A 9320-nucleotide genomic window follows, 5' to 3' on the forward strand; every position below is an offset into this window, starting at 1 on the left:
CTTGTTCACTCGGCTTAGCGTCTACTTGCTGCTCTCGAACTTCCTCACGTTCGATCCTACTCCCACTGACTCTTTTGGAGACGAACTCTCGCTCCATAAAAGTCGCATTTCTGGCAATGAACACTTTGTTCTCTGCCGGAATGTAGATGTAGTAACCCTTAGTTTCCTTAGGGTAGGCTACAAATAAACACTTGTCAGATTTGGAGGATAACTTATCAGTCATTTTACGTTTCACGTAAGCGTCGCAACCCCAAATTCTGACAAACGATAACGTGGGACGCTTCCCCGTCCATATCTCATATGGTGTCGTTTCAGCCGACTTCGTTGGACTCCTTTTCAGCAAGTATGCAGCGGTCTCTAAAGCGTAGCCCCAAAAGGACTTTGGAAGATTTGTCTGACTCATCATTGACCGAACGATGTCTAACAGTGTTCGGTTCCTCCGTTCAGACACGCCGTTCCACTGTGGCGTTCCAGGAGGAGTTAATTGTGATACAATACCACAATCAACCAGATAGTCATGAACTCTTGGCTCATATACTCGCCACCACGATCGGATCGAAGTGTCTTGATCTTCTTGCCAAACTGGTTCTGTACTTCGTTTCTGAAAGCCTTGAACATTTCAAGTGTTTCAGACTTATGTCTCATCAAATAGACATATCCGTATCGACTGAAATCATCAGTGAACGTAATGAAATACAGATAACCTCCTCTAGCTGGACAACTCATTGGTCCGCATACATCACTATGTATTAGATCCAATAACTCTGTCGCTCTCTGTCCTTTCCCCTTGAAAGGATGCTTTGTCATCTTGCCCATCAAACAAGACTCGCAAGATTCAAGAGACTCAAAGTCAAATGAATCCAGAAGACCTTCATGATGAAGCTTCTGAATGTGTTTCTCGTTTATATGGCCTAGACGATAATGCCAGAGGAAAGTCGGGTTTAAGTCGTTCGACTTAAACCGTTTAGTACAAACGTTATAGATCGACCTGCATCTAGACGGTTCGTCATCCAAAACATAAAGGCCATTAATATGGTAACCTTTACCATAAAATAAATCACCTCTATAAATGGACAGACATTTGTTCTCAATAACAAATCTAAAACCATCCGAGTCTAAGCATGAAATCGATATAATGTTCTTGATGATAGCAGGAACAAAATGACAATCATGCAACTCCAATACAAGTCCAGAAGGTAAAGTCAAATCATCAGTCCCGACGGCTAATGCAACAACTTTTGCTCCATTCCCAACGCGGAGATCTACTTCTCCTTTTGCCAATTATCTACTTCCTCGCAACCCTTTCATATTTCCACAAATATGCCCCTTGCACATTTCCACAAATGTGCGAGGCACTTCCGGTATCTAATACCCACTACGTAGAAGTAAACAAATTAGCCTCTATAACGAAGACACCAGAAGTCGAAGCTTCTATAAGCTTCTTCTTCTCCTGATCTTCCAAGTAGAGTCTACAATTTCTGTACCAATGCCCAACGGCATGACAGAAATAACTCTCTTCCTTTTTGGACTTAGGCTTAGGTTCAATGACAACGCTTGTTACTTTCCTCTTGCCCTTGTTCTTGGAACGCTTTCTTTTGCTGAAACTCTTTCCAACAACTACCATATTACTCTTTCTGTGGCTCTCGGCTTTCTTTTGGAATGACGCATTCTACTGATCAACTATCAAAGAATCGTCCATGTCCTCTAATTGCTTACGCAATTTCGAAGTCATGTTTCCAAATATCAAGCTAGACTTGTCCAGAGCATCATCCATACGCTTCCAATAAGCATCAATGATCGATCTAGAAGCCGTGGTAAGAGGTTTCTCCTTCATAAGGACAGATCGCATCGTCAACTTCGGTATACTACCGGTCGACGCTATGTCCTACAGAAAAAGACAAAATAGAACGAAAACACATCTACATGCAGATTCTATCAATGATCTATTATCAGCTAGTCCATCATCAATCAATGACAACATAGATGCACATACAAGCAATATTCCCAGACAGAAAAATAACCCTATAATAATTTTCTATATGGGACTAAGATCCGTATTTCACATAAGAACAAGTTTTTACACTCAGCCTTATGCTATTTAAGTAGACATCTCATGTCAATCACATCCAATGTGATTCTTAGATCTTTTTATGAGACTATGATATCGAATATCATTGCATACTCGTCTCATCTGTACCATCAAGTCTCAAGTCAAACTTGACAACTTAACCTAAGGTAAACCATGTTCAAGCTGTGGGAACCACGATTTCCCACCCCTGCCTCACAAAGATAATCCGGCACGCTCAGCTTTGGCATGACCCGTGTTATGGACGATCGATGCCTTGACAGGTGCTCTAGTAATGGAAGGTACACGCTTAACATTACATAAATAAGGGATTTTCGAAACCACACTTAAATCAAGCATCTACTTTCAAGCTATGAGAACCACATTTCTCCATCTTGCCTCACCAAGATAATACGGCACACCCAGCTTTGGCATGGCCCATGACACGTACGATCGAGACCTTGACAAGTGCTTTACTCGTAGAGCTCCTATATCTAACCGGTTTCTGTGCAACGATTATACATAATCCGAATAGACTATCCATTTGATTATGTAATCCTAATCCCTAAGCTCCCACTCAATCAAGCATATCTAATATCTTGATTAAGTTATATGCATTCATTCACTATGGATGATCCAAATGAATGAATCATGCTATTCTGAATCACAGTTGACCGGTTTAAGCAACGGTTGCTCAAATCAGATCCCAAAACGAAAAACCAAATTTTGGTGAAGCCTCGGGACTCAGACCGATCGGTCTAGACCTAGATCGATCGGTCTACACGGCTCGGTCTCCAGGTCAAGGTCGGTCCAGAACTTTCGGTCCGGAATGGTCCAGACCGATCGATCTACACATGCAGACCGTTCAGTCCGGACCTGTCGGTCCAACCGACATGCAAAACCCTAGACCGATCGGTCCAGAGGACCAGACCGATCGGTCCAGGCGAAAACGTGATCAGATCTCGTTTTCGTCGTTTCTGCCCTGTTTCAGACCTGAATTCGACTCCGTTTTCGCCTGCGAACTCAGAATTCGAAGCTCTTGCACATTATGCAACAATGAACAGAAAATCTACTCTAGATCCACAATCAAATCATGCATAGCATCAAAGCAAACACGGATTCAAACAATTCAACTCCTATAACGTGCGTGATCGGGTTCTAACAAAATCATGCAGAGCAACCAGGCTCTGATACCACTGTTGGACTTCCTGGGTTCTCATGAGCGAATCTAATTCCTAAGAGATCAGTTCTAGGGTTTGCGCAACGGATGTAAAACAAAAATTTTGATAAAACCCTAAAACCTATCATGCATGATCTTGTAGAAACGTTAGAACGCTTACCTCAATCGTTCTGGGGCCTGTATCAATTGATGTATTTGTCCGATCACTGTAGGCAGGAAGAATACCTTGCCCTCTACACGTATCCACACGGCGGAAAGGATTCCAACGGTTGGAACTTGTCTGCTAGGGCTGAAGAACACGTTCTTCTTTGCGCAAGGGTTTTAGGGATCTAACTCTTATGTTTTTCACTCTCAAAACCTCTCAATAGGGTCTGAAAGTCTTGCCCAGAGGTTTAGGAGGCGTTCCCTAAAGTTAATCCCACTTAAAACCCTAATTAGAGTGAGGTTAGGAAATCCCGACGTCTGGACCGATCGGTCCATGTCTGGACCGATCGGCCTGGAGCAATTTCCGGACCGAGTGATTGTCACACATTACCTCCGGACCGACTGGTCCAGACCTTCTGGACCGGTCAGTCTGGCCTCCGCTCCACTGGGATTTTCTCGTCTCTTCTCGCGCATTTGTCCTTTCCTGTGTGTGTGACCCTATAGGTTCATCCGATATAGCAGTATAACCCGAAATCTCTTATTTCGGTTACACAAGTCATAGGCGGTCTCTAGCAAGAACTATGACTACCTATCTCGAACAGAGTTTGTTCGTGATCTTACGAACGCCAGTGATGATTCAGGTTGATGATCCTTTTGTATCGCGATATCATATGTCGAACATAAGGCATGGACATGCCACCTTATCTGATTCGACTGCTTTCTCGTTCACTGACTTCGACTGTCTGAAATAGACGATGTTTGTCTATAGTGCGGCCACACATTTCTACAGTCTCGCTCACACGAGGGGCCCAGCGATATCTCTCTCTTTTACGAGAGGTACAAATCCCGTCTTGACTATCTACAATCCAGCACATGATTCGTTTCGTACCTGATACATGCCTTTATAGTCCTCCTGTTATGCAGGACGTTTGAGGTATTCAAAGCACGCAACTCCTTGTTGGTTGTAATGCTCTAGGATGATCCGTGATATGACATTTGACTTTGTATTGATTCATTGATTTATGAATGCATTATTTATCCGTTATACGATTAGCATATTTGTTGTATTTCGGCATCCTTGAATCATTAGAGAATGATTCTAATCTCCCTAGTCAGTCATCATTGTGGGAACAATGTTGAATGAAGACTAGCATGAGGTGTGATCAACGCGTTGGATGTAGATCACAATCATGGGTACTCGTTGTGAACGAGTGACTGGATGACCCGCATGAGATTGTCACATGGACTAGCTCATGACTTGAATCTCATACAGCGGTTCGTTTATGGATCCTCCTACCTGAGATGTCTAGAGTATCTGATATGAGGAGTGGCGTGTCTTGACTGCGTCAAACGTCGTCTTTAACCGGATGATTATAACGGCGTTGATCAGATACGTTCACGAATCATATGGAGATAGTAGACATGCAATATGGGATTTGTCACCTCCTTAACAGGAGAGATATCGCTGGGCCCTCTCGTGGAAGTCGGACTATGAAAACGCGTGGCCACGCTATAGATGAAGTTGCATCTATTTTACTAGTCGATTTGCCAAGACGAGAAAGCAGTTGAACTTGAAGGGTGGCTCAAACCATGCCCTTGTTCAACTTATGATATCGTGAGACAAAGGATCAGAATTCGAGCTGTTAATGCCTTGGTTAGATCACCTCTAACTCAATTCTAAATGGGTGGTCATGGCGTCTTGCTAGAGGCTAACCATGACTTGTGGTTCGGAAAAAGTTCCTAGAGTCACTACCACTTAGAATGGGCCTACAGGGTCACACACCACTAGGGATGGACTTATACGTGAAGAATACGAAGAATGGAAACGAGATTTGACCGAAGCGAGCATGAAAAGGAGTTTTCAGTGCGTTGGTCCGGGGCTGACCAAGTTTGGTCAGCCCTGGACCAAGTTTGGTCAGTCCGGGAGGTCCGGAAGCTCGGTTCGCGGTCATCTGTCCAGGTCTGGTCTGGCTGACCAAGAGTTGGTCAGCCGCTGACCAGATTCTGGGACAGGCGGACCGAGAAATGACGGGTCGGACTGAGCTGACCAAGAAGGGTCTTGGTCCGGAGCTGACCACACGTGGTCCGTCGGACCAAGCCTTCAGGTCAGCCGGTCCGTGGGCCTCGGACTAAGCTTGGTCCACCGGACCAAGCTCCTGGTCCGACGGACCGGGATCCGGAAAGTTTCGGCGGACCGGGATCTGGGAAACTTTCCAAAATTCGATTTTAGGGTTTTCTAATCTTATTTAAGTTTGGGATTTCGTCCAAACTTAATTAAGAGCCGACCTAAAACTTAGAGAAACATCCTAGAACCCTAGAGAACATGTTCTCTTCGATTTCTATTGTCCCGGGATTGGATCTTGTCTCTTGAGTTACCCTTTTCTTCACTAATCCTAGCAGATTCGTTCCAAATCGTTTGGAATCCTTCCCGTCGGTGTGGATACGTGTAGAGGGACTGTAACTTCAGTCCTAGGTGATTTAGAACAGGCCCCGGATCGAAATAAACTTCAAGTCTCATCGAGAACGAGGTAAGTAACGATTCCCTCGGTGATGTACACGATCTTTTGGGTTTTGCGAGTTTGGTTGCGTGTGACGTTTGACTAGGTTTAGATTTTTCTTCCGCTGCATGAAACCTAGTAAACCAAACCTTAGATCGATATGATCGCATGCTAGAGACCCGTAGATAACCCAACACTCCTCATGTTGGATTTCGTAGATATCTCAGGTCTTAGGATCCAATCATGGAACCGCCATAGACCCGTAGATAACCCAACACTCCTCATGTTGGATTTCGTAGATATCTCAGGTCTTAGGATCCAATCATGGAACCGCCATATGAGATTCAAGTCATGACGCTAGTCCATGTGGCAATCTCATGCTGGTCATTCCACTATTCTGTTCTCCAACGAATGAATACCTATGATTGTGATCGTATCCAACACGAGACCTTTTTAGCGCGTTTTGTCTTTATAATTATTTAAAAACGAAACAAACTAGATAATCACTCAAATTATCTAGTAAGATATTCAAGAAAAAATAAATAAAAAACTTATCATCTTCTATAAAATTGTTGATATATACACCAAGTTTACATCGAAAATTTATTTGTTTCAAATAACTAAAGTCGTCGCGATAAAATCCAGAAAATTTCACGAAATTTGACACGTTAAACTCACGAAATGGGTTCACAAGGTTCAATATTGTCATGCAAATGAGCGGTTTTGAATTTAACTCGTCAAAAGTCGATCATTAAATTTTTGGAGATGCAAATCTATTAAAAGTATAAAAATAATATAACTGGTAATAATGCAAATTGTTTATATTTTTTTTTTCTTCTTGAATCCACATAATCGTTTTTATATTGATAATTTTAATATCGTGTTTTTCACAAAAAAGAATACATATTATTTAGGAGTGAATCTCGTCCAATATTCTTTTATTGTTATAATAATTTTTTTATAAATTTCACCAATTAAATTAAGAAACATATATGAACAAATAAAAAATAAAATTGGTTGATATATAATCATAATATTTAAATATTTAAATTTCACCAATATTCTTTTATTGTTATATTTTTTTTTTTTATGTTTGTCTATATTTTGTTAGAAAAAAAGAGAGAAAAGATTAAAAAAACATATAGAAAATCTATATATATATATTAATAATTGTGTTTAAAGGATTGTGGTGAGGACACATCATCCTTCACTCATCATAATCATCTTCCACATCATCATTTATGTGATAGTCTTTTTTTAATTTTTTTTACATTTAAAATATTTATATATAGATTAGAGTAAAATAAGTTTTTTAAAATAAAAACTAATAAAAAATATTTTTCTGTTTTAAGTTCTTTCAATTCTCTTTGATTCACTAATGTTTACATATATTATTGGTTCATTTTTTAAATAATTCTAATTTATATGAAAATAATTTTATATTATAATAGAAACTAATAATATATATATACTTCATTAAATAATAAATACTCTATTAATAATTAATAAAATAATTAATTATTAAAAATAATATAAAGAACAGGAAAAAAACGCACAATGCATATAGTGATAATAATATTTGCGATATTTAATAATTAATTAAGGGTCATGTAATTTCAAGCGTCGATTATTAGCTCCCTAATAACTTGTAAAGCTAATTGTAACGCTAATATTCATCTAGAAATATTAAATAGTTATAACATTGATGTCTTAAAAGCCACGTACTAAAAATTTCTTAAAACACGAGAATAAAACAAAAACCGGTCAAGAATTTGAAAAGTCTTATTCGTTAATACATTGAAGACCGCATTTAACTAATATGTAACTGATATTTGTTTGGTGAAAGAATATGTACCGGAACTCTTTCTGGGTCTTATTTATTGAATGAAGCAACCAAAGATTGTGCTTCTCATAGTCTTCTCGGGTAAGATTGTGATAACCGAGGGCAAGGTGAGAGGTGACACATATACAATGTTTGAGAATATATATCCTGCGCTTACAGAATTCGTCCAACAAAATCCGCGGCCGACTTATTCCGATGTCTGGGTCTTTGCGGATTTGTAGCGGTAGCAGTATCCGAAGCGCCAAGTGCAGTCACTTTTGTATTGCCCTTTTGAGTAATTATGAATTGTGAGATGAAGGAAAAAGAGGAGCGGAAATTGATTCAATTTGGCTGATTGTTTACATATTTGCTCTCATCATTTGAAAAAAAAAGATATATTTCTGGATTCTTCTGCATGTTTTTTATCAAGAGACCAATTTCATGGTCCAAGGTCAAATTCATCGGAAGTAATTTCAATTATTTTCACAACTAATCAAAGTTTATAAGCAATTTCTTTATGCGTTAACCCTTTTACCGCATTTAATAAATGCATTCCAGCTCCTCTTACGTAGGTTCTGGAGTTACATCTGTGCAGCTCGGCGATCCACGGCGAAGCCAACGACAGCTATGGAAGAGGAGGAGGAAGAAGAAAAAAAGGCAGTAGACGCAGAAGGAACAGAAACACATGTATGTGTGAAAATTTATGTATGTGTAAAAATTCCGACAGGATTAAGAATAAATTTCAGACGATCACCTGAAAGTTGACAAGAAAATACATAGCTATGACTTTTATTCATATTCTTTTTTTTCCTCGATCAATGTGTCCTCTTTTCTTTTGTTAAAATTATTGGGTTTTCTTCCATCCAAATCAGTCAACGACTATTTCCAAGACTCATCAATCGGAGAAAACAATGACGCGACCAAACGAGGAGGTGGGTCCACAATGAGGATGAGGAAATTCAGCGGTAGGAGCATCGGGTTTAACCGTAGAGGTCAAAGTTTTTGAATTCAAGGAGGAGCATGTACAGGGGAAGAAGCTCGCCATTAACATGCAAAACCTCGAGTTCTTTAGCAGCGGTCATGGTTTAGATGCTTTCGTAAATAGGCACACATGTATGGATCACTGAGGAGGAGGAGAACAACGTTTTGGTGGGAGTCATTGACTATGTTGATATTTTGGGCGTTGTAATTGTGGCACCTTCTGCTTTGGTTTCTCTTTGTGTCCATCATACGGAGGTTTTGGTAATGAAATTCAGAGTTCATAGTAAAACGGGTACAAAAAACAATCTATACAAGATTTTGGCAAATAAACAAGAATTCAAGATGTTAAAGGTTTATGAAAATTTTTTGAAAGTCCATCTAATTCTAAATATATATAATATAAAATTATTTCATAATTATATTGAATTGACTAACACCTTTTATTATTTTTATTTCATTATTATATCAAATTAACTAACATTTTTTACTATCTATATAATTCATGTAACATATCACTTGACACATTATTATCTATAAGAAAAGAATAAAAAACTCAATTTAATCAATAAAATAGATTTTATGATAGATATAAAAAATTAACTATTATTAAAATAAACAATAATTATAATA

The 9320-nt window shown here is 39.2% G+C and overlaps 1 long non-coding RNA gene across 1 annotated transcript; it reads left to right on the forward strand.

Moving 5' to 3' along the window:
* Window positions 1–7807: 7807 nt before the first annotated feature.
* LOC104809138 lies at window positions 7808–8935 on the forward strand. Its single transcript, XR_771086.1, has 2 exons — window positions 7808–8396; window positions 8582–8935. It is a non-coding gene; the product is annotated as an uncharacterized LOC104809138 (long non-coding RNA).
* The last annotated feature ends 385 nt before the right edge of the window (window positions 8936–9320 follow it).

Source organism: Tarenaya hassleriana, unplaced genomic scaffold, assembly GCF_000463585.1.
Source record: "Tarenaya hassleriana unplaced genomic scaffold, ASM46358v1 Cleome152, whole genome shotgun sequence".
NCBI lineage: Eukaryota > Viridiplantae > Streptophyta > Magnoliopsida > Brassicales > Cleomaceae > Tarenaya > Tarenaya hassleriana.